This window comes from Perognathus longimembris, chromosome 20, assembly GCF_023159225.1.
Source record: "Perognathus longimembris pacificus isolate PPM17 chromosome 20, ASM2315922v1, whole genome shotgun sequence".
Classification (NCBI taxonomy): Eukaryota; Metazoa; Chordata; class Mammalia; order Rodentia; family Heteromyidae; genus Perognathus; species Perognathus longimembris.
This window is the reverse complement of record NC_063180.1, coordinates 42,437,347-42,451,723: the sequence shown is the minus strand read 5'-3', so window position 1 is coordinate 42,451,723 and position 14,377 is coordinate 42,437,347. Positions and strand designations below refer to the sequence as shown.

General features: G+C 44.3%; 1 protein-coding gene across 1 annotated transcript in view; it reads right to left on the bottom strand.

Annotated features, from left to right (window-relative positions):
• Positions 1 to 13,797, bottom strand: part of Glce (glucuronic acid epimerase) — a 42,412-nt gene extending 28,615 nt beyond the window's left edge. The window contains exon 1 of the mRNA XM_048330140.1: positions 13,643 to 13,797. The gene's annotated coding sequence lies outside the window, so the exon portion shown is untranslated. The remainder of the gene's footprint in view (positions 1 to 13,642) is intronic.
• Between the last annotated feature and the right edge of the window lie 580 nt (positions 13,798 to 14,377).

Sequence of the window (14,377 nt, the reverse complement as noted above, 5' to 3'; positions counted from 1 at the left end):
GTTCCTCGATATGTTCTCTTCCAGTAATCCTAGCCTTAACTTTCATGCCCATGACCAAACCAGGAATATTCTGAATTTTAATACATGTAACCCCTTCTAAAATACTGTTTTTAAGCACTCTAACTGCAAGTTTGCCTCCTCTAATATTCTAATCCCAAAAACCTCTCAACCTAATGTATCTACAATACACTAATTTTTAAAAATTTACTTGTTAATTTTAGATTTTTGAGACAAGGTCTTGCTATGTAACCTAGGTAGGTGAACCCTCTACCCTGTGGCTCAGCTTCCTGAACATCTTCTACAAGGTACTACCTTATTTTCCACCCTCCAGCAAAATTTCTCTGAAGAATGATGCTTTCTACTTACCTCATTTTGCTCTTTTCTTTCCTCTGAATCCAAGTACAGCTTTTGCTCTAGCACACCATCAAACCTACTCTAGTAATAACTAACATCGCATTGCTAACTACAATAGCCAATGACCAGTCTTCCTCTTATTTGAACACTCGACATTTGACAGCACACTATACTCCCTCCACTGTGAAACTTTCTTCACTGGGCTTCCAAAACACCTCTTGTCTCAACTGCTTTCTCCCTTTAAGTCTATCATTTTAACATATGAAGTCAACTTGTCCTCTAGAGAAATTGCACAAATGTATATTCCTGCCTACAGTCCAGAGGGCAATGGATGCTACACAGGCCTGCCATTACCAAGCCTTACTCAACTTCAGTCTTTGTCAATCTGCCAACTGAAAAATGCTCTTGCTTCAACATGCTTTTTGATGATGATAATAATATTCATAGAGTACTTACTGTGTGTCCAATAATGTCATCAGAACTTCCCATTTTAAGCTCATCTAATTCTTCTAATATCCTTTACAGCAGGTTTTATTATTATACCAGTTTTACTGGTGAGAAAATTGAAGCACAAAGCACTTACATGACTTGATATTTAATAATACTTTGTTTGTGAGAAAATGCAAACCCAAGCACCGAGATCTAGAAGTCTAAGTATTAAACAATATGTTACGTTTTTTTTTATGAATCCTTTCTTAAACTAAAGGTAATGTTTGCATTTCTTTTGATTTGAGCAGCAGGTTTCTTTTTTCTTTTTTTCATTTTACTTTCATTAATTTGTAAGCTCTCTCTGTGTATTAGGAAATTTGGCCATCTACAGCAAGTATTATATCCCTCAAAAGTTACAAGACACATTTACCATGTGAGCCAGACATTCTAATGCTAAGCATTTAAGAGAAATGAAAATGTATGTATACAGCCAGATATGTATTCATAACAACTTTATTTGTAAATAATCCCAATGTTTATCAACAGATGGGTAATAAACAAAATTTGGTATATCCTTAAGTGGAGCATTACTACTCAGCAAATAAAAAGGGAATGAACTGCTAGGCATGGTAGTACACGCCTGTAATCCCAGCACTCAGCAGGCTGAGGCAGTCAACTCTGACAGTACAAGGTTGGCCTGGCCTACATGTTAAGAGCCTGTCTCTTGGATTAGCAATACAACAACAGAGAAGAATTCCAAAATAACTGCTGAGTGAAGAAGCCAAATCCTTTTATGGCATATCATGTAAGTCTATTCATATGAAAGCTGGAATAAAGTAAAACAATCTAGTAACAAAAGGCAGGCAATGTTTACTCTGAAGGAGGGGCCCTCTATGGGAGGGGGCACAAGGGAGAGCCAAGAAGAAACTCAGGAGGGCTTCCCACTTGCTAAGCAAGCACTCTACCACCTGAACCACGCCCCCTGCCCATTATTATTAAATTTTTGCCTGGAAGCCAGTCTTGGACAACAATCCTCCTCTTACCGAGGCCTCCATAATCCTCTACCCATACATCTGGTGTAGCTGGTATCATGGGCACACGTACCATACCCAGCTTGTTGGCTGAGATGGAGTCTTGCTAACTTTCTGTCTGAAATGGTCTCAAACCTCAATCCTCCCGATTTGTACAAATCTTAAGTGAACTAATAACTGGAGAATAGCCATTTATACTGCAAAGAACCCAGAAGCAGAAGCAGTGAAAGCCTGTTATTACAGTACTTAGCTTCACTGGAGACAAAAAGATCACTGACACTGGCTTGTGCCCCTAACCTTGAGTGAAAGCCGTCAAAGCACAAGATGACAATGCTGGCTCGACTTTAACACACTAAGTGCCGACCACCCACTGTGTATGACGAGGATTTTATACGGAGAATAGACAAAGTAAACTAATTCCATTTATGGCTCAATTAGACAGGTTCAAAGACACAGTTTTCAAATATTTTAAAATATATTCAATGTTTTTACTAATATGACATTAAGGTACATGATCAGTGAAATACATTTACTGGAACTGATCTCCCTATTTTTCTTTATTTCCTATAAGAAATTTCATTTTAAATAAGCACGTTTTTAAGTTACTTGTCACCTTTTACCTATACACAATGGAATAATACATAGCGATTAGAAATGGTGAAATATTGGGGCTGGGGATATAGCCTAGTGGCAAGGATGCCTGCCTTGGATACACAAGGCCCTAGGTTCAATTCCCCAGCACCACATATACAGAAAACGGCCAGAAGCGGCGCTGTGGCTCAAGTGGCAGAGTGCTAGCCTTGAGCGGGAAGAAGCCAGGGACGGTGCTGGGGCCCTGAGTCCAAGGCCCAGGACTGGCCAAAAAAACAAACAACAAAAAAAAAAAGAAATGGTGAAATATTGGTATTCGCAGGGAAATGGTCAGAACTCAAACAAATAATGTTGAGCAAGACAAGCCTAGAACACAGAAAACAAAGGGGCATGATCTCCTTGATATATGACTGTTAAAGTGGGGGGGAGGGGGAGACAGTAGAGACCAGGTCTTCGAAACCAAAAACTTCTTGTCAAATGGTATATCCCACAGGTTTGGGTCAGTGACCCTACATTATGTAACTAAAACCAAACAACTACTCAACATATAAAGGTCAAAAATAGACCTCTCAGTGGATCACAATGGCTCAAAAGCTATGTATGTGTGTTCATATATGACTATTATTGACATATTGTCTACTGTCGACATTACATTTAAAGCCCTAGGCGAATTTTCTTTGGCGTAGGCCACGTGGCTACTGTATATGTTCTTGGTACACTGTGTATTGTATATATGTCTAGCTGACCTAGGGAAGGGAAAGAAAAACAGGGTATAAGATATCACAAGAAATATACACACTGCCCTACTATGTAACTGTACCCTTTGTGCATAACACCTTGTTAAAAATTTTTGTTTAATCAATCAATAAATTTTTTAAAGTTACTTGCCACCTTTAAGGGATAATGAGGAAGAAACTGTGAGAGAAACACTCAAAAGCAAGGTCTAAATTTGGGGAGAGCAGTATTAAGAATAAAATGGCATGTAACTGTTCTTAATGATGAAAAATAAAGATACACTGGAGGTAAAGGTAGAAATTAAACCCATAGAAGTTCTACACAGGCATTTTTTAAATGCTACTAAGTATTCTGATACTAACTAAAAATTAACTATAGTACCTCTGTTTGGGGGGAGGGGGTGCCCTATATCCCCTAACCTGGACATTTTAGTTTCATGAAAAGGCTTGCAAGCCCCAGCAAAGGTGTCCTCAGGGGTTTGTAACCCTGTTGATTGAGAAAAATCCCTCTTCACACATAAAAATAATAATTAAACAATTCACAAGAGTGTGCAACACTGTAAAATCCCAACCTCCTAGCAAAAGATGAAAAAGGCCTGTTCTGGACAGATAACCTGAGATGACCTAAGACAGCTTCTGGGAGAAGTTCTGAAGCTTGACTTTAGACACGTTCAATGAAAGCCACTATTCTTAGAAGCAAAAGTATGAAGGTCACAAAGGCCAAAACAACTCTGGTTTGTCCAAGGACAGTGAATAAAAGAGCTTACTGTTCCATTCTGGACTCAAACAACTGAGTCACTGAGAAGTTAATAACCTTTGGTTTCAGTTTTTGGCATTAACATTATTTTGTAGAAATGATGAAGACAAACATGTAAGCATTTGAATTTAATGACAGTTAGGCCATCACATTTAAAAGTGATTTATGTTTTGTCAGTTGTGGGGCTTTAAAAATCTGTGCCTGGGCACTGTCTCTGAGCTCTTCAGCTTAAGTCTAGTGCTCTACCACTTGAGCCATAGTGCCACTTCCAGTTTTCTGGTGGTGAATTGGAGATAAGAGTCTGATTGACTTTCCTGCCCAAGCTGGCTTTGAATCATGATCCTCATATCTCGGCCTCCTGAGTAGCTAGGATTAAAGGCATGAGCCACCAGTGCCTGGCTAAAAGTAATTAATTTTGGCATTTCAAAAAGATGCTAAAACCTTGTTTCCTCTGAAACTATAAACTTTAAAAAAAATCATCCAAATTGTGTCATATTCTAATTTCAGAGGTTGATAGTCAAGAAAGTACAGTTTTCCCTGCTAACATCTATATTATATAAAACCATAAGTTGTTAAGAATGACAATAGCATCCAAGAAAAAGTGTTGCCAATTGGAATTTTAACTAATGAAGAAATTTAAAAGTTGGATTTGGAAAAGTCCTTAAAAGGATAGTTTGATTAAACCTCACTGGGTAATTTACTGCGGCAAGAAGACTCCATATCCATCTTCATTCAAGTTAATGAGACATTCCTAGGGGACCAGTATCCCCTCCAACCTTCATCATGTGGAAATGCAAGACATGTTTAGTACTTCATGTGTTTCCTCACAGAACCACAGACTTGAATCAGAATGCACACTGAAGTTCGTCTAAGAACCAGACATGGTTCCCAAGCCTCGGAGGCAGAGATGGACAGATCATGGTTCAAGAACAACCCATGCAAAAATGTTCAAAAGATTCCATCTCAACCAATGGCTAGACGCAGTGGAATACACCTGCCATTCCTAGGTACACAGGAAGCAAAATTAAGAGGAATCTCAGCGCAGGTTGGTCCCAGAGCTGAAACAAGACCCTGATTCAAAAATAAGCAATGAAAAAAGGGACTGCAGGCTTAGTTCAAGTGGTAGAGCACTTGCCTAGCAAGAGTAAACTCAATCCCAAGTACTGCCAGAGGGGGAGGGAGGAAGACAGAGGGAAAGAGAAGGGGAGAGGGGGAGGACTAGAGGAAAGGAGGGGAGGGGGCTCCTCCAAGTACTCAATCCATAAAGCATTACCATTCCCCCACTCTCTTCTTTCTCCTGGGCCAAACAATTTGACATGTTTCAGTTACTCTGAAGGTGTCTGTTTGAAGACACCACTTCATTCTGACCACTCTCCTCTGATCACTTTGTCAATGTTCTCCTTCAAACAGAATTAAAGTCACTATGCTTATGCAGAGCAGAAACTGACAACCAACCTTTAGGGCAACATGCTTCAAAATAACAGAGCTAAAGTAAGTGTTATCTTTGGGAATAGTTAAACCCCCCACACACACCAAATCAGACAAATACAGAGCCACAAGCAGATAAACACACATCTCTGCTTTACAAACAACATACCCTGCTGTAACACTCCAAGTCGCATGCTATATCTGATTCATATTGCTCAAGACCCAGTTATTTAGCAATCACATCCACGTCAAGCTCAAGAAGATCCTTGATGTATGACACAAATTACTACTATGCTATTAGCATGAAAATCTTTTTACCTATATACTTTAAAATACGTTTATACTGAGGCTGATTAGTTTTTAAATTTTGCTAGTAAGAGTTGAGGAAATGGATGTTATTTACGCTTTTTTAGGCTCAAACTTTAATTGCTCAGCAACAGTCATGAGAATTCTGCTACAACTAAACTGCCAAGCAAAGAAACACTGAAATGCCTTGGAATTCCTATCCCTAAATGTTATACTGCATACCTCCAGATAGCTCTTGTTCTTTAAAGTTTCTTTTAGGTATCAACTGTCTACTTTTCAAAAACTTGGCTTCCCCTTTTACAACAGCACTACAGAAAAACAAGTGCTATTGTCAAAGCATCGATCCAATAATAAAGAGCTGAGGCCACTTGTCTTACAGAAAACTACTGCCAAGGCTGCCAGGCCCTGCCTTTCCTCCTTCTGGGCCAGTAGCCAGATACCAATCATTTTAGACTCTTTTGAATTTTTAGTACACAATTAGGTGCACAATAGCACATCTATACCAGTCAATATTTTAATGAATGCTCTCCATAATTGATCTAAAAATCTGGCACTTAGATGAAGACCTTACATACAAACGGCCATGCACAAGTGTGCATATACACACATTGGCTCTCCATTTCTATCGTTCCATATCTGTGGATTCAACCAAGAACTGCAAATATTTGGGGGGGAAATTGCATTTGCACCAAACATGTGCAGATTTGTTTCTGATCATTATTCACTAAATATTAGAATAGAAACACTATACAGTGTTTTACATTCTGTTAAGTATCTAGAGATGACTTATACAGAAGGATGTCTGTGTTATATACACAAATACTTCCCATTTTATAGAAAGGACAAGGGCAGCCATAGATTTTTGTCTCTTGTGGGTACCGAGAGCTACCCAGAAACACAAACTCAGCGTTTTCTACTACACATAAGAAATGGGTAAGAGTGGCTACATCTGAGACAATTATTTGAGTCTTTGAATTTTAAACTTTTTTCCACAACCATTCAGATTATTTAAAAGGCAAAACTACAATAACATAATAATATTAACTCTAATTAAAATACTCTTTGCCTTACAAGACAATGAGTAGGCATTCTTTTAAATATCTTTCTCATAAACATTTCGACACCTAACAAAACAATTCACAATGCTCCGTTTCCTTTATTAGCAAAGAAATACAAATTAAAATAAACTCTTCTGCTTATCAAACTAGAAAAGGCCTCTAAAACAAATACTACTGGCAGCATATTAACTGGCATCTTTCCAGAAAGCTCCAGAGGGGAGCCAGTCTTCTCCCTAACCCATTCTAAGTCAAGTCGAGGAGCTGAGAAGGAGGCTGCAGACATCGGCCTGAGAAAGGGGCCTCGTCTAGACAGATGACTATCTGGACACCAAAGGAGGAGACCCTGTGGATGGCCCTCCGTGGGGACCAGTTCACTATTTCAGTGCTGACAGCCGGGTGTCAGCTGTCCATAGGCAGCTCCTGCAGCCTGTTTGTGTGTGCAGGTGTGTATATGATATATAATATATACATACAGTGAAACTCCTAGTTAATAGCCAAGAAAAGCTTTTTTTTTTTCTTTTTGCCAGTCCTGGGGCTTTAAATCTTCTTCCCTTAGCTTCTTTTGCTCAAGTTAAGTGCTCTACCACTTAAGCCACAGTGCCACTTTTGGCTTTTTTGAGTAGTTTTTTTTTTTTTTTTTTGCCAGTCCTGGGCCTTGGACTCAGGGCCTGAGCACTGTCCCTGGCTTCTTCCCGCTCAAGGCTAGCACTCTGCCACTTGAGCCACAGCGCCGCTTCTGGCCGGTTTCTGTATACGTGGTGCTGGGGAATCGAACCTAGGGCCTCGTGTATCCGAGGCAGGCACTCTTGCCACTAGGCCATATCCCCAGCCCTTTTTTGAGTAGTTTATTGGAGATAAAAGCCTCACAGTTTCCTGCCCAGGTTGGCTTCGAACAGTGATCCTAAGATCTCAGCCTCCTGAGTGAGCCACTGGCACCCAGCTAAGAAATGATTCTTGTGCCCACCAAAACACATGTACAAAACTGTTCGTGGTAGCTTTCATTCTAAAAGCTAAAAATTGAAAATAGCCCAAATGCCTATGAGTAGACCAGACAGGTATATGCTCATACAATAGGATAATTAACATAATGAACAAAACCAAGCAACTGCTAACTTAAATACCAACCAACCCACAGACAACTCTTAAGAGACACCATGTTGAACCACGGAAACCAGACCTAAGACAACCAGATTCTGTTCATGTGCAGTCAGGAAGAAGCATAACTAGCCTCGGGCAACGGAGGTCAGGAAAACCATTTATTTACCTTTGGAGCACTGACAGGAGAGAGTATGCAGGAGTTTCTGGAGGTCCTAGACATGCTCTCTCGGTGTTTCTTCATTGTTGGCAGAACTGGGATTTGAACCTCACCATGTGAGCCATGCCCCCAATCCTTTTGTTGCCTTTTTAGTTATCTTTCATATAGGGTCTCATGCTCTTACCTAGGACTGGACCAGACAGAGAGATCCTCCTACCTTTGTCTCCCAAGTAGCTGGGATTGTAAGTATATATCACTATGCTAGACTTGCTCGTTGAACTAAGATCTTGCTAACTTTTCCTCCCCAGGCTGGCCTCAAACTTTAAGCCTCCTATCTCAACTACCAACAGTTGGAATTATAGGCATGTGCCTCCATATTCAGACAAAATGTCCTATATCTTGATCTGGTTAGTAGTAACATGTTTATATGTGTATAAATTCATTAAGAATTTCCTTTTGAGGGGCTGGGGATATAGCCTAGTGGCAAGAGTGCCTGCCTCGGATACACGAGGCCCTAGGTTCGATTCCCCAGCACCACATATACAGAAAACGGCCAGAAGCGGCACTGTGGCTCAAGTGGCAGAGTGCTAGCCTTGAGCGGGAAGAAGCCAGGGACAGTGCTCAGGCCCTGAGTCCAAGGCCCAGGACTGGCCAAAAAATAAAAAATAAAAAAATAAAAAAAAAGAATTTCCTTTTGAGCCAGGCACTGGTGGCTCACAAATAATCCTAGCAACTCAGGAGGCTGAGATCTGAGGATTGTCATTCAAAGCCAGCACAGGCAGAAAAGTCCCTGTGGTAGAGCACTAGCCTTGAGCATAAAGAGGCTCAAGGACAGTGCCCAAGCCCTGAGTTCAAGCCCTACAACTGACAAAAAAAAAAAAAATTCTCTTTCGGGCTAACTAGAGGTTAACATCATTCAAAAATACACATACATACCAAACTCTTCAAGGAAGTTCTATTAATTGGTATATCATTAATACCTAAATAGTTATTGCTAAGGCTAATGATTCAATAGGCATAAGACCAATAAACTGCCGTTTATTTTTAAAAAGAAAGAAATGAGGAAACTGTAGGCAAACACACTGATGTATTCCATGTGTCATGCTCTGAATTCAGGATTTCTTTAGCCATGTCCTTAAGACTAAGATCCTTAACAACACTTTTCTTTTTAAAAGCCACTCTAAGCTTCCTCCAGTGAGGGTAGAGGGGGAACAGTGGGAAATCTAGTATGCTTTTCATATAATGGTTTTAGGTTAACTGGTTTTGTTTTTTTGAGACAGTTTCATGTGTAGCTCATGTTGCTGGCTGTGGTCATTTGAAACTTGTGAACACATATACAGAAAAGAAAAAAAATACAAGTTCTATTATCAGTTTGTTGTCATAGTACAAGACACTAAGATGATTAGATACCCAAAAGTGTCAAGAAAATAAGACAAGACTGAGATTTGAGTTTAATTTATTTTGAACATTAATAAAGACAGTAAGTTTGACCCTAAGAGTTCAAACTATGTGTAAACATGTTAGAGGGATTCACAAAGTAATAAGGCAAATAAATATAAGCTGCCTTTGAATCCAGGAAGGTAATTACTTCAGAGAATGAATGAACAAGACACAATGAATGGATAACCCAATGAGATGGGGGAGCACAGGACCCAGGAGACCTAAGACGCTTAGTGTGAAGTTCCATTATGGAAAAGTATCAGCAGCCTTCATAGCAAGACAAGGGAAGAAAAAGTGCCTAAGCCAAGCTGTGGGGAGAGCCTAACTAAAGGCTCTGAGTCAGGGCACAGTTCGCTCCCTCAGTGACCGCTGAATTAGTTCAAGGAGAGCTCTCGATTTACAGTGAGGAAAATACAGATGAGCCAGATGATTAACGTTAGACCCTGCAGGTAAGGGAGAAGTACTGGCTTGGGTAAGAAGCAATTTAACAGACTTGCATTTCAGAAAAATTACCTTGGCAGTATGAAAGAATGGACTAAAGGGAGTCCTGTCTGAAGGCAACCACAGAGATCTCGTGCCACAATCAGTTAAATATGGACATAACATTACTACATAGATATTTCGCAACAACAGGGTCAGAAATCAGTTGGTTCTCCCCCCTCCCCCTCCCCCAAGCTGTCTGCTCCACTCATGCCTGGTTACAGGCTATTCAGGAGGCTGAGATCTGAAGTCCACAGTTCAAAGCCGGCCCAGGCAAAAAAGTCTGTGACACTCTAATCACCAATTAACCACCTAAAAGTTGGAAGTACAGCACAAGCTGTGAGCAAAAAAAGCTCAGGCTAAAAAAGCTCAAAAAAGTTCAAGCCCCTGAGTTCAACCCCTAGGACCAGCACCTCCCACAAAAAATAAATAAATAAATAAATCAGTTGGAGGCTAAGAAAAAAATTCTTTCCACAAAATTAAATAATCCAAAGGAAATTTCTTTCACGAGTGCATAGAGTGGTATTAAACATTCATATACCTTTAAAAAGAAGAGGCTTCTAGCCTGGTGCTAGTGGCTCACACCTGTAATCCTAGATACTCATAAGGCTGAGGATACAGGTTCAAAGACCACCCGGGGAAGGAAAGACCATGAGACAATTTTTCAAATTAAGTACCAAAAAAGCTGGAAGTGGAACTGTGGGTCAAGTGACAGAGATTTAATTTAGCCTTGGGCAAAAAAAAAGCTCAAGGACAGCATCCAGGCCCTGAGTTCAAGACCCAGGACCTGCACCCAAAAAAAGAAAAAAATAAAAAGCTTCAGGTACAATCAATCAACTTATAAACATTACATGGAGTGAGCTAGCTGCACCCAGAAAACTAGTCACTGTACCTGTTATCTAATAAGTTGCACATACAATACTGCAGGCAGCAACACTAAAAAGCTGCAGTATGACCTCTGCAACTGGAGCTTACAATGGTTACTGACAGGGGCTTCTTCCATTTACATATGGAAACTGAGGGCCCCAAGAAACTAGTGAGTCACCCAAGGTCACACAGTTAATAGTTCAGGGAAGACTGGAAGTCCTGTCTAATGACTTCCTTTCTAGAAACTGATCTAATACATCACATTGATGATCCTAGAATTCTGCATGGTTATTTAAGAGCCATGCTGGCACTTCATTTTCTGCCAAGTAATAATGAAACTAAAAACTATCTTTGTGGTGCAGAAGCCTCACAGGAAAAACATACCTATGAGATGTGCATGTCTGACCAGAAAGAACTTTAGTCCTGTGCACCTTACGAAGATGAGTACCTACCCCTACACCACAGAAGTCCCTTCCACTCTAACAGTACATACTTTTCACCATAAAGGCACATATTCCTCTTCTCTGGGGTTCTAAAACCTTTCTTCCTCAAACTCAGGAAGCAATTCCATTTGAAAGATGCTCAGATGAGCTATCTTCATTGAACTATATACCCAGCAACTTCAGTATGTTTTAGGATGTTGTGCTTCCCACACCTTTTCCCCCAAATTTTTATGTACTCGAAATACCTTTTCCCTCTATCAGTACAAACAAGGCAGAGTTGGCAACAGTGACACTGTTTTAGTGTGTGGACTCTCTAGTTTGCCCTTAAGTGACGTCTGCTCACTGAACCAGGTTCAAGTAAGAAGTAGAAAAGTTCTTAAAGAGCATTCTACCAGGCCAGAGCAACGCTCTCCTGAAGAAGCCTCCAAATGTGGGCAGGTTTGAGGAGGATCCTTGCAGACTTTTTGTGTTTCCTATCCTTACAGAGTGAATACACCGTCCATACTCAAAACTCTACTCATTATAACCATCTTTCATTAGTAACACAGAAGGCAGAGCCCAATCTTGCAGCTTCTAGTTATCACACAGATGTCAATTTTATCATTGCTCGGGTCAGGAAAAAAATAAGAGCTGACTCCCTCCTTGCCTACACATTTCTTCTTGGGCAAATCAGATTTTGTTCATGTGTTGTCTTACTTTCCCTCCCCATGCCGCTGGAATCCCAGTACTCTATCAATGTCATCCTACCTAGCAGGAAATCAATTACTTGTTGACTGGCCAGTCCATGCTTAGAAACTATGGAAACACTTAAAAAAAAAAAAAGCTTCTGAAATCTGCTTACTCTATCATCTGTCTTATTCCACATGCCCTCTCCCCCCCCCCCCCAAATAAAAGGGATAAAAGAGATCTCCTTAGAAAAGTTTTGGGGAACTGTAGTTTCAACCAAATCCCTGGTCAATTATCTTTATTGATGGCTGTGAAAGCCAATCGTGTGTTTGGTTTGAACAATTAAAAAAAATTAATCTCAATCCCTGCCCCAAAGGTATATATTCCTATATTGTATTTCTTTGCTTAATAAATTACAAAATTGGAAAATTCAGTACATTATCTGTACTCTTTCTGGTTCAGATATCAAAAGACATGTTTCTCCCTCCTCCTTTTTTTAAACTGTCAATACGAAAAACACAGAAGTAGGTGAAATCCTTTGCTTTGGTCTCCTCAAATCTGTCTGCCCAGGGTCACAAATTTACAGAACAATTCTGAACACAGGCCCCGCAGCCTGCCACGGCCTAACCAAAACTGTCAGGCAAATGCACAGCCTTTCGGACACGTTTTGTAAAGCCACCTACCCACACTTAAGAGGTCATTTTATTTCAATTCCACCTAAGACTGCACTGGTCACCACATGCTCCTTAGGATCCCAGACTCACAAACACCCTCGGCAAAGGGTTTCAGCAGCCATCCTTAACAGGTTGCAGGTGATGCTTTTCTCAGAGACACAGCTTTAGCTGGTTTTCTGTTTTAAGCTAAACTTGAAGCTATTTCTCCACCGTGGCCCCTTAAAGCGCAGAGATGCCAGAACATACTTCTCAGCACTACAGGACTCTACCCCTGGAGCGAGACTTGAGAACCCCCGGCGAAGAGCTCAGGTCAGCCACACTGGCCACCTAGGAAAGAGATCCAAAACCCCGGGGCGGCCCCCGCCCCGCCCCAACCCTGGCCGGCCCGCAGACCCCCACGAGCCCTAGGAGCCCTGCCCACCCACGCGCGGCCGCTCCAGCCCGGGGGACTCCGGCGACACCAGCGCGCCCTCACCGGGACCGGGGCGGAGGAGAGAAAACCGTGGAACCGACGCACGGATCCCACGAGGCTCCGACCCCGATCCTCCCGGCCACGCTCGATCCCACCCGGCGGCGAGGAGAGACCCCGACCCCAAGCCGCGGCAGGGCGCCGAGCCACCCGGGGGCGGGAGGGGGGGGCGGTCCTGCGCCCCTCGCTCAGGGCGCCTCGAAAGCCAGGTCCTGCCTCCGGGAGCCCCGAGAGCCCCGGCGCCCGCGGGGCCGCGCCCACCGCGAGACCCGCCCGGGGACCCGCGAGCGAGCTTGGCCGCCCCGAAAAAGCCAGCGGACGGGCGCTGAGTGACCGCCGCCCCCGGGCAGAGCCCACCGGACACGGCGCAGAGTTATCGCCGCCCCACGCTCGGGCAGAGCCCAACCCGGTGCCCGGGCGGCCCCCGGAACCGACCCCGGCCCCGAGCCCCCCCCCCCCCACCACCGGGGACCCCACCCCGGGCCCTCGGGGCGCCGCCCACCCCGCCCCCAGCCCGGGGAGCGCCCAGACCCCCGCCGCACGCGGCCCGCCGAGCCCCGCGCCCGCAGCCCGGCGCCCACCGGAGCCGCCCCCGGCGGGAGCCCCCGGCGGCTCCGCGTCGCCGCCGCCCCTCAGCCGGGACGCCGCCCGACTGCCCACCTGAGCGCCTCGGGAGAGTGAGACCAGCGCCGCCCGGAGCCGGAGACGCGGGCGGCCAACGAGCCGGGCCTGCGGCGCCGCAGCTCCGGCGGGCGGCGGGGAGGCGCCGGTGTGAGAAGAGCCGCCCGCTCGCTCCGCGCGCAGCCGGGAGACAGCCAGCCGCTGCCGCGCGCGCCGCTCTTCCCGCGAGATCGCCGCCGCGGGGGGGGCGGGGCCTCGGCCCTTGACGGACAAGCCCTCACTGCCGGGCGGCGGCGGCGGCGTGGGAGGCGGGATTTAGGAGCCACGGTGACCAATCGTCAGAGAGGAAAAGCGATCGGCCCCGCCCTTCAGGACTAAATTTGCGAGCCCAAGTAGCCGAGGCCACAAGTGCGGTCGGCGCGGGCCGGGGAGAGGCGGCCGGGGTTCCCCACCTGGGCCAGGTGGCTGGGGGGGGGGGGGAAAAGGGGGACGTGGCTCGGCTAGTGTTAGCTTGCAGGTTGGTGGGGAGGGGAGGGCAGGGAGGGGGCGCCCTCCTCGGGTTACCCGCGTGCAAACCTCTACCTGCGGTGGACGTGGAGCGTGGGCGTGGAGCTCCAGGCTTGCAGGCCGGGTTCTCCGCGCGCAAACCTTCATCGAAAGCAGATCCCCTCCTCCTCCTCCTCCCCCTCCTCCCCCTCCCCCTCCTCATTTCAGCCTCTCCTCCCTCTCCATTTCTTCTAATCAGGGCGACATTGCTAGGATGCCCGTGGTTTC